Here is a 14,998-nt window from a genome sequence, read left to right as displayed (position 1 = left end):
CTGCATATATGTTTGCATATATGTGTATACATACATGTATATACATACACACAGCTATAAACATGCACTTCTGTTCATGTATACATATGTATGGTCATATACACACATGTACATCCATGCTTATACAAGTACATATATACATATACAAGGTGTTTGAGGAGACAGATCAAATTAGCTCTTGAAGACCAATTATTCAGTAAGCAGTTTCACTTCAGAAATTGGCAGATGCTACAAATCAGAACTTGATTTAATTTATTGCTTTGCTGGACAAAAGATGTCAAACACGAGGCCTCTTCTGAGTTCCTTGAATTAAAATGTAATTGGGAAATATTTAACAAAATAAATAAAAATTCAAAAGAACATAAGTAATATTAACGTGTGATTTTGTAAGTTTATATGTGGCCCCCAGGGATCCTTTATGTGCACTTTAGTGGGCCCCATTTCTATCTGAGTTTGACATTGCTTAGGCTTAAGAAAGTAACAGAGAAAATATTAATAACACAAATTAACCTTTTATGTGTCATGTGAACATTTTTTGAAAGTTGGTTGTCAAATATTTACTAGCACACTGGTATACGTACATATGTGTGTATAAAAACATAAATGTATACGTAAGATGAATGTGTTACCTATATAATTTATGTATATCCACACAGATTATCCAAATATAGCTCACAGGCAATATTGATAGATATGATGTGGGATCTGGACCACCTCTGAAGAGAGGGGAAGATGCAGCAGAATAGCTTGATGGGAGATACAGACAGGCCTCAGAGTTCTCAAAGCTGTTTGCTCAGCATCCTTCCACGCAGCCTACAAAGGTACTAGCAGATTAAAAGCATATCAAACTACTCCCCTAAATATTGTTGATCTAAGCATACATAGACTCAGATCAGAGCTGCTTTCTTGGCCAATATCCCTTAAAGGGAGAGAGTTGTTCCAAGCTTACACATGTCATTATGCCTTCCCACCAAATGCTAGTTACACAAAAGACATCACTAATAATGAATAGTGAGTAAACCCAAGAGTTTATTTTAGCAAATAACAAATAGAAATCAGAGATGATTTACGATCAGAATATACTAGAAAAAACACTAGAATAAGTGGATTCTTCTGATGACAGCAATATGCGACCTCAGCTTGACCAAAAAGGAGGCCACAATCTCACCAAAGGGGATATTTCCTGGTCTCTTGCGGAGGCAAGCTGGAAATTAAGAACATGTTGAAGAGCTCTCTCTCTCTTCTCTCTCTCTCTCTCTCTCTCTCTCTCTCTCTCTCTCTCTCTCTCTCTCTCTCTCTCTCTCCCTCCCCACTTTCCCTTCCCCATTTCCCCATGATCATGGTGGTCACAGCTCACTACTATGGCTACATTTGTAAGTCTTTGATGCAATTAAGTAAAATGTTTCTACATGGGATCCCACATGTAGGCCCACACAAGAGTCTTTAACAGAAGGATCAGAAGATTCCACTACCCTCTGGTTATCAGTAGCACATGAAAAGTAGAAGACCTATTTTCTACATGTCCTAGGATCATAAATCTAGAAAGAACCATAGAGCATCTTTGATCTAGATCTGGAAAGAACCCCACAGACCATCGAGTCTAATCCTCCCATTTTACAGATGAGAGAACCAAGGCCCGGGGGGCAATGCCATTTCTTCAAAATCACAGAGGCAGGATATGCCTGGGCTCCCTGCTTCCAGATCCCATCCCCTTCCATTGAGCCATGAAATACCTTTCACCTTGCCAGTCGATGTTTTCAGAAGTCTGAGAGGTGAGTGTGATGATCTCCAGATCTAAAGGTGATAATATGAATTTCTTTTGAGGCCAACTTGTGCTCCCAGATTCTCTAGACATGTTATTCAAAGCCCTGTAAGGTTTAAACACAGCTGAACAAAAATTTGTGAATGCAAAATGTGAGGGGGAAGAAACAGAGTGTGATGAAGTGGTTAAGAGTGTCATTCTTGGAGCCAGGAAGAGCCAGGTTTAAATCCCACCCCAGACACTAGCCATGCTTCAGTCACTTACTCCCAAAGGACCTCAGTCTTCTCATACAATGAATGAGGGAGGGAGTTGGACACACCTGAGGTTCCTTCCAGTTCCAAACCCATATTTTCATGATTCTATAACAAAGGGAAGTGTCACAACTTCAAATGAATATCTGAGGAAACAAGAGGCATTAACACAAATGATTAACATAAATATTAGCTAATATTTGTAGAGAGATAAAAGTTCTATCTAAAAGCTCACTTATGAGGCAGAGCCAAGATGGCAAGAGTGAAAGCAATGACTTGCTTGAGCTCTCCCCCAAACCCCTCCAAATACCTATAAAAAATGGCTCTAAATAAATTCTAAAGGAGCAGATCCCACAAAAAGACAGAGTGAAGCAAATTTCCAGCCCAAGACAACCTGGATGGTTGATCAGAAAGGTGTATCACACCGTGCAGGGGGAGTAACGCAGTGTGGCATGGGGGCACAGGCCACAACAAACCTGGAGCAGACCTCAGAGAACTGAATCGTGGGCAGCTGTGGCAGTTTCCAGACTTCTCAACCCACGAACACCAAAGACAACTTAGAAGGTCGGTCAGTGGGAAAAGTCTGCTTCTGCAGTGAGAGAGGAGCTAGGTCTCGGAGCCAGTTCCAGAACACAGAGTTCAGAGCACAGAGCATGGGCCCCAGGGCAGTGGCTGCCTCCTGAGCTTCTGGCCCACAGACTGAGGGGGAATCAAGTGGCTGATCAGAAGGGGATTACAGGGATCTCTTTGCCAGTGCTGAGGCAGGAATCTCTTGCTTTGCCCATGCTTAGATCTGGGTGACAGTTCTGGGTGGCGGTCCTGGGGCAAGAAGGAGCACTGGCGAGGTGGAGCTTGTAGTGGCTGTAAAGAGAAAACCCTCCTCATAGTTACAGGACAGAAAGGAGTGCTTGTGGTCACTAATATACCAAGTCACAAGCCAGGAAAGGAGTAAACACCTCACCCCTTATCATACAACCTTGGTAGAACTGAAAATTTACAGGTCCCTACAAGTATCTCTGAAAACAGCTGTACAAACCCCCAAAGCTTGGGACAGTACATTCTCCACATTGGAAGCAGACTCTTACCTTAACAAAGAGTTTAAAACTCAAGTAATTGGCCAGGATCATGAGCAAGCAGCGCAAAAAGAGTCAGACTATATTATCTTACATTGGTGACAAAGAAGATCAAAACATACAACCAGAAGAAGACAACAAAGTCAAAGCTCCTACATCCAAAGCCTCCAAGAAAAATATGAATCAGTCTCAGGCTTTGGAAGAGCTCAAAAGGGATTTTGAGAAGCAAGTAAGAGAAGTAGAGGAAAAATCTGGGAAGAGAAATGAGAGAGATGCAAGAAAATCATGAAAAACAAGTCAACAGCTTGCTAAAGGAGACCCAAAAAAATACTGAAGAAAATAACACCTTAAAAAAATAGCCTAACCCAAATGGCAAAAAAAGTCCAAAAAGCCAATGAGGAGAAGAATGCCCTAAAAAGCAAAATCGGCCAAATGGAAAAGGAAGTCCAAAAGATTACTGAAGAAAATACTTCCTTAAAAATTAGAATAGTGTAATTGGGAGCTAGTGACTTTATGAGAAATCACGACACCGTAAAACAAATCCAAACGAATGAAAAAACAGAAGACAATGTGAAATATCTCATCGGAAAAGCAACTGACCTGGAAAATAGATCCAGGACAGAGAATTTAAAAATTATTGGACTATCTGAAAGCCATGATCTAAAAAATAGTCTAGACATCATCTTTCAAGAAATTATCAAGGAAAACTGCCCTGATATTTTAGAACCAGAGGGCAAAATAGAAATGGAAAGAATCTACTGATCTCCTCCTGAAAGAGATCCCCAAAGGAAAACTCCTAGGAATATTGTAGCCAAATTCCAGAGTTCCCAGGTCAAGGAGAAAATATTACAAGCTGCCAGAAAGAAACAATTCAAGTATTGTGGAAACACAATCAGGATAACACAAGATTTAGCAGCTTCTACATTAAAGGACCACAGGGCATGGAATATAATATTCTGGAGAGCAAAGGAGTAAGATTACAGCCAAGAATCACCTACCCAGCAAAACTGAGTATAATCCTTCAGGGGAAAAAATGGTCATTCAGTGAAATAGAGGACTTTCAAGCATTCTTGATGAAAAGACCAGAGCTGAATAGAAAATTTGACTTTCAAATACAAGACTCAAGTGGAACATGAAGAGGTAAACAGGAAAGAGAAATCATAAGAGACTTATTAAGGTTGAACTGTTTACATTCCTGCATGGAAAGATGATATTTATAACTCATGAGACCTTTTTCAGTATTAGGGTAGTTGGAAGGGGAAAAATTTTATGTATTTATACATATGGATAGATAGATAGATAGATAGATAGATAGATAGATAGATAGATAGATAGATAGATAGATAAACGGCACAGGGTGAGTTGAAATTTAAGGGGTCATATCTGGAGAATAAAATTAAGGGAGGAGAGAAGATTATACTAGGAGAAGAAGAAAGGGAGAGGTAGAATGGGGTAAATTATCTCACAAAAAAAGGAAAAAAAAGGCTCTTACAGTGGAGGGGAAATGGGGGAAGGTGAGAGGGAATGAGTGAATCTTATTGTCACAGGATTTGGCTTAAGGAGGGAATAACATACACATTCAATTGGGTATGGAAATCTGTCTTACCCTACAGGAAAATGGGGGGGGGAGGGCACCAGACAGCAGAGGAATGATAGAGAGGAGGGTAGACTGGGAAAGGGGGCAATCAGAAGCAATACTTCTGAGAAGGGACAGGGTCAAAAGAAAGAACAGAGTAAGTGAGGGGGCAGGATAGGATTAAGGGAAATAGAGTTAGTTTTCCACAACATGTCTACTATGGAATTGTTTTGCATAACTGCACATGTATAACCTATATTGAGTTGCTTGCCTTTTCAATGAGGGTGGGTGGGGAGGGAGGAAGGGAGAAAATTTGGAACCCAAAGTTTTAAAAACATATGTTTAAAAAAATGTTTTCACATGTGACTGGGAAATAAGAAATACAGGAAATGGGGTACAGAAGTCTATCCTTCCCTCCAGGAAAATAGAAGGGGAAGGGGATAAGAGAAGGGGGGGAGAGATAGAAGGAGGGGCAGACTAGGGGAAGGGGTACTCAGAATGCATGGCATCTTGGGGTGGGGGAGGGGTGAGAGGGGTGAAAATTTGGAACTCAAAATCTTGTGGAAGTAAATGTTGAAAACTAAAAATAAAATACAGGTCTCACCATGTCACCTCCAAAAAAAAAAAGGAATGTTGAAAAGTATCTGTAATTGGAAAAAAATAAAATACTATTAAATGAAAATGAAGAATGACCTTAGGGGTTACAGAGTTTAAGGAAAGATGAAACAATAAAGGATATTATTAGATATAAAAAAAATTATTAGCACAGAACACCATGAAGCCTTCTGCTTGGGGTGGGGGAGGGTGTCCTCGTGCTCATTTAATCATATTTCCCTGGAGCCTGGCAAAAAAAAAAAAATAATCACTTCGCTCAAGACCAAAGGACAAAGAGACAAAGTCTTTTTGGTCATGGGACAAATAAAAATAGCTAGCTGTGTTTAAAAAAAAAAAAGCTCACTAACTAGCTGTGTGACCCTGAGCAAGTCACTTAACCCTGTTTGTCTCGATTTCCTCATCTGTAAAATGAGCTGGAGAAGGAAATGGCCAACCACTCCAGTGTCTTTGCCAAGAAAGCCCCAAATGGGATCATGAAGAGTCAGACATGACTGAACAAAATGACCACACAATAACAAATAAGCTTTTCAGAGCAGTTTAGAAGATCACATTCAGTGCTCACAAAAAAGCCCGTGAGGTAGGACATTGTTCTGTCCACTTTGTAGATGAGGAGACTGAGGCCAGAGAGGGGGAGTGATGTGTCCAAGGACAGACGGGTAGCAAAGGATATGGTCGGGAGGTCTTTGACTCCTTGTCAAACATCACGCTTGCTCCGTAATGCTGTTTTTGGTCAGCCAGGACTGGCCTCAACCGAATGATCTAGGTCCACCGTCCTGGGTCTTCCTCAACCCATTATGGTGGCAATTCCCCATGCCCCTTGGATCCCCACCTAGAGCTAAGTGTTGCCCCTCCCACTGATATTTGCATTTGATCAGGGCTTTCCAAAGCATTCACCAAAGGATTTAAACCCTAAAGAGAGAATTTTAGAATTTCAGGTATTGGCCAACCTTTGCTTCTGAGAAGCTTCTGCGAGGGGGCCCGAGGTCTTTCCTGCCACCTTTGAGGTCTCCTCCTGACTACAGAGCCTCCGGTGCTGTTCAGTGAACTTGGATTACCTCAGATTGACAGAACTTTGGGGGGAGGGGGGACAGAGCTTGCATTTTAATTCGCCCTCGAGGAGAGATCCGGTTGTCATTTGTGCCCATAAAGTGAAGACAGCTGTGATGATGGGCAGCAAAAGTGTTCCTGTTTACAGGCATATCACACCTGGCTCCGCCTTAGGTAGAGAAGAGGCATTTCTGTATTCTGCAGATGGTCCAGCCAGAACTGCGAGCGAAGACAGAGAAGCCATTGGCATCTCCATCCAGGCATCCTGTAAGGGCCCTTAGTGCGGCGGATGAGAGAGCCCTTTGAAGTTCTGGCATCCTGGCTGGCAGCTGGTCCTATCTGGCCATCTCTGTCTGCAGCAGAGGAGGCTGGGAAACCTTGAGCCAGGAGCAGAAGCAGCTCTGGCCCTGCGCCCATTGGGTAAACATGCTCGCTCCCCTCTCACATACATGCCTTTGACAAACGCAATGGGAGCGGCTGGCTTCCTTTAGACTGGAAAAGGGGAAATTGCTCTCAGCTGTCCATATATAACCAAACAACCTGCCGTCCCCAAGGAGGGAGAGCCGGGGATTCCAGGTGGACCAGATGGGATGGCTCATCCCCCTGCGCTCCCAGCCCATTGCCCCATGAGGACGTTTGCAGAGCTGGGATTTCCACTCCAGCCCCTGCTGGAGACAATTCCAGAAGCCAATGTCCCTTCCTTCCAGACAGAAGCAAACGCACCCTCTCCTTCCTGATGGGCTGTCATCCAAATCTTCAATGTTTTCGGCAATCTGGTGATCCAGAGCAGGGATTCTTCACCTTTTTCTGTCATGGACTCCTTTGGTTATCAGTCTCTTAAAGCCTGTGAACTTTCCCTCAGAATCATGTTTTGAAATGCATAAAATAAAATACAGAACATTACAATGAAAACCAATTACACTGAAGTAGTTTTCAAAACATTTTTTAAAAACAAGTTACAGGACCCTAGGTGAAGGACCCCTGATCTAGAGGCATGACCCTTGGCTGAAATCATAGCACTTCAGAGGTGGAAGTACCTCTAGGCTTCATCCAGTCCAGCCAATACCTAACCCACTCTAACTCCTCCTGCTGACAAATGCTCACCCACATTTTCAAGGCAGATCCTCCTGAGGGAGAATTCACTCCCTTTCCCCATCCTCCAACCCCCATCCCCACTGTGGGCAGCCCTTTTCACTTTGGGAGACCCTTATTGTTGGGAAGTTTCTTCCTGACATGTTTTTAAGGCTGACACATGGTCCGTGGAAGTGGACCTCTGTTCTTGCCTCTTTGCATGTTTTCTGTCCTGTTTTAGGTAAAGGAGAATAGAGACAGTTGTGACCTTGTGGGTTCCAAAGGGTCCAGAGAGTGAACCACAAGAGTCCGGGAACTGGAGTCCATGGTAGGATTTTCTAGAAGGCAGATGGTAAGGAATGACATCTCTAGTGACTGGCCTGGCCCAGTCCATCAGGAGCAGAGATGAACTCATTCATTCATCAAGCTTGCTGAGGTCAGAAGTGAATTTAATGGGGTAGATATTATGTAGAAGCTGGGTTACCTGAACCCCTGCCCCCTTCCCTTAGGCCTGAGCTGGTATGGAGGAGAGAGTGCCTCCAGGTTTGGGGGGGGGGGAAATACTTGTTTTTCCTATGTTGCCACAGTACATATCTCTATGCAAAAGCTAAATGATTTCAAATGGTTCAAAGAAATCAGGACAGCAATTACTAGCAGCTGACAGTGTAGGGAGAGGAGACACCCCTGAATGGGGGTTTAAGCCAGTAGCACTGATCACCCCTAGACGCCTGAGGGAAAGAGGTGCAGTTGTTCTCTTTCTTGCTAAGTGAATTCACAGTGCTCAGTCCATTGTTATACAGTTGTCAAGTGTGAGTCTTCTTTGTGACCCCATTTGGGGATTTCTTGGCAAAGATACTGGAGTGGTTGGCCATTTCCTTCTCCAGCTCATTTTACAGATGAGGAAATAGAGGCAAACAGGGTGAAGTGACTTGCCCAGGATCACACAGCTAATAAATGCCTGAAGCCAGATTTGAACTCATGAAGATGAGTCTTCCTGACTCCAGGACTGGCACTCCATCCACTGGACCACCTAGCTGCTGTAGGTGTACTGATCAGGACACCCAGAAGATTTTTTTTTTAATTAGATAGTCCCTGTTCTCGAAAAGCCCGAGTCTACTTGGAAAATCAACAAATACACAAATTAGTAGATAAAAATATTCACAAAGTAAATCAATTGGAAAGAATCAGGAAATGCTCCATGTAGGAGATGACCTACGAGGTGATCCTTCAGGGGTCTTAGGGTCACAAGGGTGGAGGGAACATTATGCATGGGAGGTCCTTGAGGGAAGAGATTTTTTTTTCATTTCTCTTTGTGTTCCTAGTGTTTAGCAGGAAGCTTCATGCTTCATAAATCCATGCTTAATAAAGGCTTATTAAATTGACCTGAATGAAAGGTGAGTCAAGGTCTACTCAGACTTTCAAGGCAAATTGGAGGCTTATTGACCTGGGCAGAGAAAAGAATGATTTACTAAAGACATGACTCTGGGAGACATTATATGCCGACTGGTGGAGGGCAAGAGGAGGGGAGTCGGAAATGTTTAATAAAATGTTAACACAGGGGCTCTCTGGTGGCCCAGGGACTGGCACAACAAATTTTCTCTTTCCTACTAGTTTATCACGGTTGGAGGCAAAATTAAATATCCATCAAGAAGGCCTTGTCCACGCTAGCCAGTGCCACCAAAGAGTGTTACTGCCATGCAGACCTTCACCTGAAATGAACAAAGTCAGGAAACATTTCTCAGTCTCTACTATGTGCGCAGTGTTATGATGAGTACTAAGAATAAAGAGAGGGGGTGAAAATGCCAGACTAGTGCCTGCTTACATTTTCCTGGGATTGGGACTAGAGAGAAAAGAAACATGTGTTATGAGGGCACGAATGTAGCTAGAGACAGATAATTTCAGGACCTTCTAGAAGACTTTCTTCAGGTAGTCAAGCAAAAAGAAAAATGACCCAGGTAATTTCTGAACTCCCTTTAAGGTCTAACATTCTTGATTCTGTCAGCAGAGGAGCAAAGTTCACACAGCATGATTACCACATTTCCACCCACCCTGTCCTAATTCCCTTTCTACAAGGCGTGTGGCCATGCTAATTGGTATGACTCATTGTGCAGAAGTCACTGAATAAGAAGACCTGAATTCCATTTTGAGGTCTAATGTTGTCTGTGTGATAAATTTATTATTATTGTCATTATCATTAATAACAATCATTGTTGTTATCAATAACAACCCTTCTGAATAGCACTGGAAGACTTGCAAGCACTTCACATTCATTATTTCATTTCATTTAAGCCGAATGGTGACACTGATGTTATAACAAATGTTCTCCCCAGGTTACAGGGAAGGCTTGGAGTGGCAAACTGATCTGAGCCTCAATCATACAGGTAGACTAATAAAGACTACTTACTTGGGACAAGCCATGGTTTTGATTGGGTTTTATTTGGGGGCAGCAATGGTCATAAACGTGCTCTTCTCCTGACACTTGTGTGGCTCAGAATGTCTGACCTCGGCCAAATAAAAGTACTTTGAGTGGGGTTCCCCACCTTTAATTAGTTCTCTCTTCAGTGCTAGATGTAATGACACATGAGTTTTATGGTCCTCTTTTTCTATTTATTAATTCCATGGTTTTAAAAAAAGTGTTATTTTTAAGAAATGGACAAAAAGTTGTAGGTCTCAATGTGAACACTTCAATTACCATTAGAGATATAACAGTGACTGTTGGTATTCAAAAAAAAATTGTATCAAGGTGGCAGCATGCTAAGACCTAGAGGAGCCCAGATCTCCCACAAACATCCCAGTAAAGCTATAAAAATAAACAGAGGAAGCAATGATAAACAAAACCAGAGCTTTGAGCTCCTCCATCCAGTCCAACACTTCATGAAAATACTGCCAGAATCCAGCATTAACTGTGAGCAGAAATTAGCCAAGGTGTGTGAAAGGTGAAGGAGGTAAAACATTAGGAAGCCAGAGCAAGAGATAGGGATAGACTAGTGCCCAGCATGGGATTCAGGCAGCCCCACCTAGGGAACAGAAAAAGACAGAGCCAGCCAGCAAACAGGCAATGCAGGGCTCAGGCAGCCTATAACCCAAGATATAGTAGGAGAAAGGGACAGGGTGACACCTGGGAAGCAAAGCAGAGACAACAATGTCTGGTGGGGTTCTGTCAGAATCACATCAAGGGATGGAGTGTGGAAGAGTCTTGGCTCTGGACTCTGCAAGGAAGATAGAAAGAAGGGACAGACAAAGGTCAAAACCTAAGGTGAGCTACCAGAAGACTGACTGAGCCAAAACCCTGGAATTCCTATAAAACTGAATCTTAGTCAGCCATTGCATCCAGGTCCAAGCAGGGCTTGCCTAACATCACCCAAGAGGACAGGAAGGTGTCCTCCCCAAACACAAAGCCTCAATCCAAAAACCAAGTCTGGAGATACAGGAAAACAGAAGGAAAAAAAAAACCCAATGAAGATATACTATAAATTGAGAGAAACCTAAGAAGCAAATGCAAAACAAGAAAGTATCTCCAGGAGTCCAAGTATAGCCTCAGAGAAAAGAATATCCTGGCCACATAGACCACAAGAGGACCTTGAAGAAATGGAACAAAGATGCAAAACATAATATTAAATAGGATTTCAGCTAGGGAGAAAAAAATGGCAAAGGAAATTAATAGCTTAGACCAGGAAGTGGTAAACCTCATCCAAGATTTAAACTTCCTAAAAATTAGAATTGGTCAGACAATTACTCCATGAGACAAGAAGAATTATTAATACAAAATCAAAATATTTTTAAAAATAAGAAAATATAAAGTGCATATTATAAAAAAAAAAACTCAGTTGGAAAACAAGTCAAGAAAAAACAATCTCAAAAGAGACACATGAAAATAATGATTTAAAAAATGTCTAGATGCCACATTCAAAAAGTCCTAAGTTAAAACCACCAAGACATATTAAAATCATATAGTAAAACAAAGCTAGAAAAATCCATGAGTTACCTCCTGAAGGAGACATCAAAGGGAAAAAACTCATAGGAATATTACCACCAAAATCCAAAGCTTTCAGTTCAAAGAAAAAATTCTGCAAGTAGACAAAAAGAAAGAGTTCAAGTACTTAGTAGCCATGGTCAGGAGCATATGAGATGTGGCGGCTGCCATAAAAGAGAAGAGAGCTTGGAATATTATATTCAAAAAGGTAAAATGCAAAAGCTTATAACCAAGAATAATGTATTCGGGGGCAAATAAGTATAATCCTAAAAGTGGAAAAATTAATTCTTGCTGAAATAAAAGACTTCTAAGTTTTCTGGGACAAAAGGTGCAAAAAGAACAGAAATTTTGAAATTCAAACACAGGAGCCTAATGAAACATAGAAAAATAAACACATTCAATCAGTTGAAAGGGATCATATGAGGATGAATTTTCTACATTCCAATAAGGGAATGAAGAAACATGTGTCTTCTCAGACCTCTAATGTCTTCAAGAGTCATAGGGAAAGTTAATAGGCAGAGGCTGTGGTTTTGTTCTGTTTTGCTAATCTTAGGAAAGGAAGGAAAGGAAAAGATACTAGAGGAAAGGGAGAAGAAGGACAAGGAACTTACTACCTCACACAATGTGTGTATGAGAACAGTATATGAACATGAAAGAATGAATAGGGTGGAGGGGAGGAGTCAGGCACGCTATGAACCTCACTCTCATCTTAACTAGACAAAAGAAAATTGACCGCACCTACATAAATATATATATATATACAAAAAATTAATATAGAAATAGATTAAACATGACAGAGAAACATAGGGCACAAGGAGAAGGCAGTTTTATAGGGTGGGCAAAATCAGTGAGATAATATTTATAAGCAAAACAAAATCTAATATTGAAGTGTAGAGCTTAGAGGAGGATTAAAAGGAAAGAAAAGGTAAAAACTTGTGAGAAGAGTAGATAAGGGAGCAGAAAGAGATTGATTCAATAATAGATCACTAGTATTACACTCACTCCTCACTCATCATGTACTTTGTAAAGTGGAAGCAGTGGGGAAAAAAGAGAGAAGAGTTTGAGAGAAGATGGATGAAAATGCACACTTAGCCATGTATGTGAATAGGATGAGCTCTATAAAATACTCATAAAACAGATATAATAGCCAAATGATTTTAAAAGCAGAATTCAATAATATATTATGTATAAGAAACACATTTAAAGATTTGTGCAGTGATAATAAGAGGATAGAGCAAAATCTGTTATGATTCCGGTGAATTCAGTAAAAGCAGGGGTAGCAATCATGATTTCAGAAAAAAAGGCAAAAGCAAAAATAGATATGATAAAAATAGATGAGGAAAGCTACTATCCAAAAAGACAACATAAAGTGTGAATGAATATCATATATGTATGATAAAACATATATCACATATTTATTTACACAAACCCAGACATACATATACACCAAATGGTATAGCATCTAAAAAGAGAAACATCAATTGAATTGCTAGACGAATCACAGTTAAGCTGTGATAATGGAGGTTCTTAATCTACCCTTTTTAGATATAGACAAATCTGAAAACAAAAGTTAAAGACCTGGATAGAATTTTTAAAAACTTAGCTCTCTGGAAATTGTTGAGTGGGAACAGAAAGGAATTTATGTATTTCTCAGCTTCAGGATATGGCAGCTTTATAAAAATTAATCATCAGTAGAGTCACAAAAACATCATAACTCCAGAATTGTAGGAATAGTAAACAAATTATTTGCTGGCCACAATGTAATAAAAACTGCATAAAGGGACTTTGAAAAAAGAATTTAAATGAAATGGAAACTAAATAATTTAAATCTTAAAAAAAAAAAACCTGTAGGTCAAAGGATAAGCTATTTGAACAAAAAAATTTCATCAAAGAAAATTATGACAATGAGACAAGATACCAAATCTTATGGGATGCAGCTAAAATAGTACTTAGGGGAAATTTCAGGTCTCTAAACACTTTCAAAAGAAAGAAAAAACAAATCAAAGAATTGGGCATGGGACCAAAGCAACAACAACGACAACAACTCATCATCAAAGTAGGCATTTTGAACATCAAAGAAGAGATTAACAAAACAGCAAAACAAAACCATTGAACTGATTAAAAAAAAGGAATTTTTTTAAATTAGTGTAACACACAGCTTGTGTGATTAAAAAAAGAAAGAGAAAAGCCAAATTGGTTGAATAAAAAATTAGAAGGAGAAATCCAGAATTAAGGAGGAAATAGAAATTATTTTCCTCAATATAACCCAGCAAAAACAACTTAGATGAAATGGATTAACATTTACACAAATATAAAATTGTCAAATCAATAGAAAAGAAATCATATTTAAATGACCTAGTATTTTTTTTAAAGTGAATCAGCCATAAATGAATGCTCAAAGAAAAAAAAATGAGATCACATGAGGGCTTTTGTCAGAAGAGTTTCAAGTAAGCCTGTAAGATCTGGGTATCTTCATCAGACTGTAAAGCATCAGCTCAAATAATGTTTGGGGGACTTTTTAACTTTCAATAAGATTTAAAGTATTGTCTCCATTGTGAGAATAATGTACTCTGATACATATTATAGTAAAATTGTTCTAGAATTTCAGAAATTCCCAAATTGGAATGAGAATATTATAATGCAATCTTGTGCCAGGACACAAGTCATTAAAGGTTAAGAAATATGTCCTAAAGATGGATATAAATATGGTTCATTGGTCAGGGAACTCTATTTAGACCCCTTTAACTACCTGCGGGTTACAATCAAGACTAACTTGAAAAAAAAAGTGGATTGTTCATCAAAGGTCTACTTCATACCTGTTGCGATAAAGATGGTTTCATGACAAAGAATTAAAGAAAACACATCTAAATCTTGTTAAGTCCAACCTCAGACACTAGCTGTGTGACCTTGAGCAAGTCACTTAACCCTGTTTGTCTCAGTTTCCTCATCTGTACAATGAGCTGGAGAAGGAAATGGCAACACCACTCCAGTATCTTTGCCATGAGAACCCCAAATGGGGTCACAAAGAATTGGATATGACCGAACAAAAAATGAAATAATAAATGTAAAAACCCTTTTGAAGTGAAAGCGTAACATAAATGCCCAGAACCCTCCTCCTTACCTGGGGCTCCATTTGTTCTAGGTAGAAGTCCCATTTACTTCAGTAGAGCTGCAATAAGAACAGGACCATGGTGGCCTTGCTCCAGGTTGTCCAAATGTAGAGGGTGCTGACAAACCTTGAAGGCCATCGGCAGCATAAAAACAACTGAATTTTGGACCTAGTCAGCAAGAAGAATGAATTAAAATGCGGACCTATCATATGGGCTTTCCTCCCTCACCCCTAGTGCAGTTGATCCTCCCTTCCCCCCATTCCCTTGTCCCCAGGCATCCTGCTCTTGCCCCGGGCATATTTTGTGCTGCTTGTCCCAAGCACAAAAAGGCTATTTTCAGATTTGAGAGGGTGCGTGGACCCTGCGTGGAGAGAGCCAGGGATATCACCTGGTTTCCCTGGCACTGCCAATGCTGTTCTTCCTCACTTGCTGCCCTCCTGAAATGGCTGGTGACCTCACTGTACCCTTCTCCTGTGCAGAAGATGGCTGTTGGATCCCTCCCAGTCTTCGACTTGCCAGA

General features: G+C 40.5%; 1 long non-coding RNA gene across 1 annotated transcript; it reads right to left on the bottom strand.

Annotated features, from left to right (window-relative positions):
• Positions 1-1,077: 1,077 nt before the first annotated feature.
• Positions 1,078-14,638, bottom strand: LOC110217560 (uncharacterized). Its single transcript, XR_013486496.1, has 3 exons — positions 14,490-14,638; positions 1,734-2,874; positions 1,078-1,204 (listed from the first exon to the last, which is right to left on the bottom strand). It is a non-coding gene; the product is annotated as an uncharacterized LOC110217560 (long non-coding RNA).
• Positions 14,639-14,998: the final 360 nt, after the last annotated feature.

The sequence above is a fragment of the Phascolarctos cinereus genome, unplaced genomic scaffold, assembly GCF_003287225.1.
Source record: "Phascolarctos cinereus isolate Bilbo 61053 unplaced genomic scaffold, phaCin_HiC Scaffold_1;HRSCAF=81, whole genome shotgun sequence".
NCBI lineage: Eukaryota > Metazoa > Chordata > Mammalia > Diprotodontia > Phascolarctidae > Phascolarctos > Phascolarctos cinereus.
This window is presented reverse-complemented; position numbering and strand designations above follow the sequence as displayed.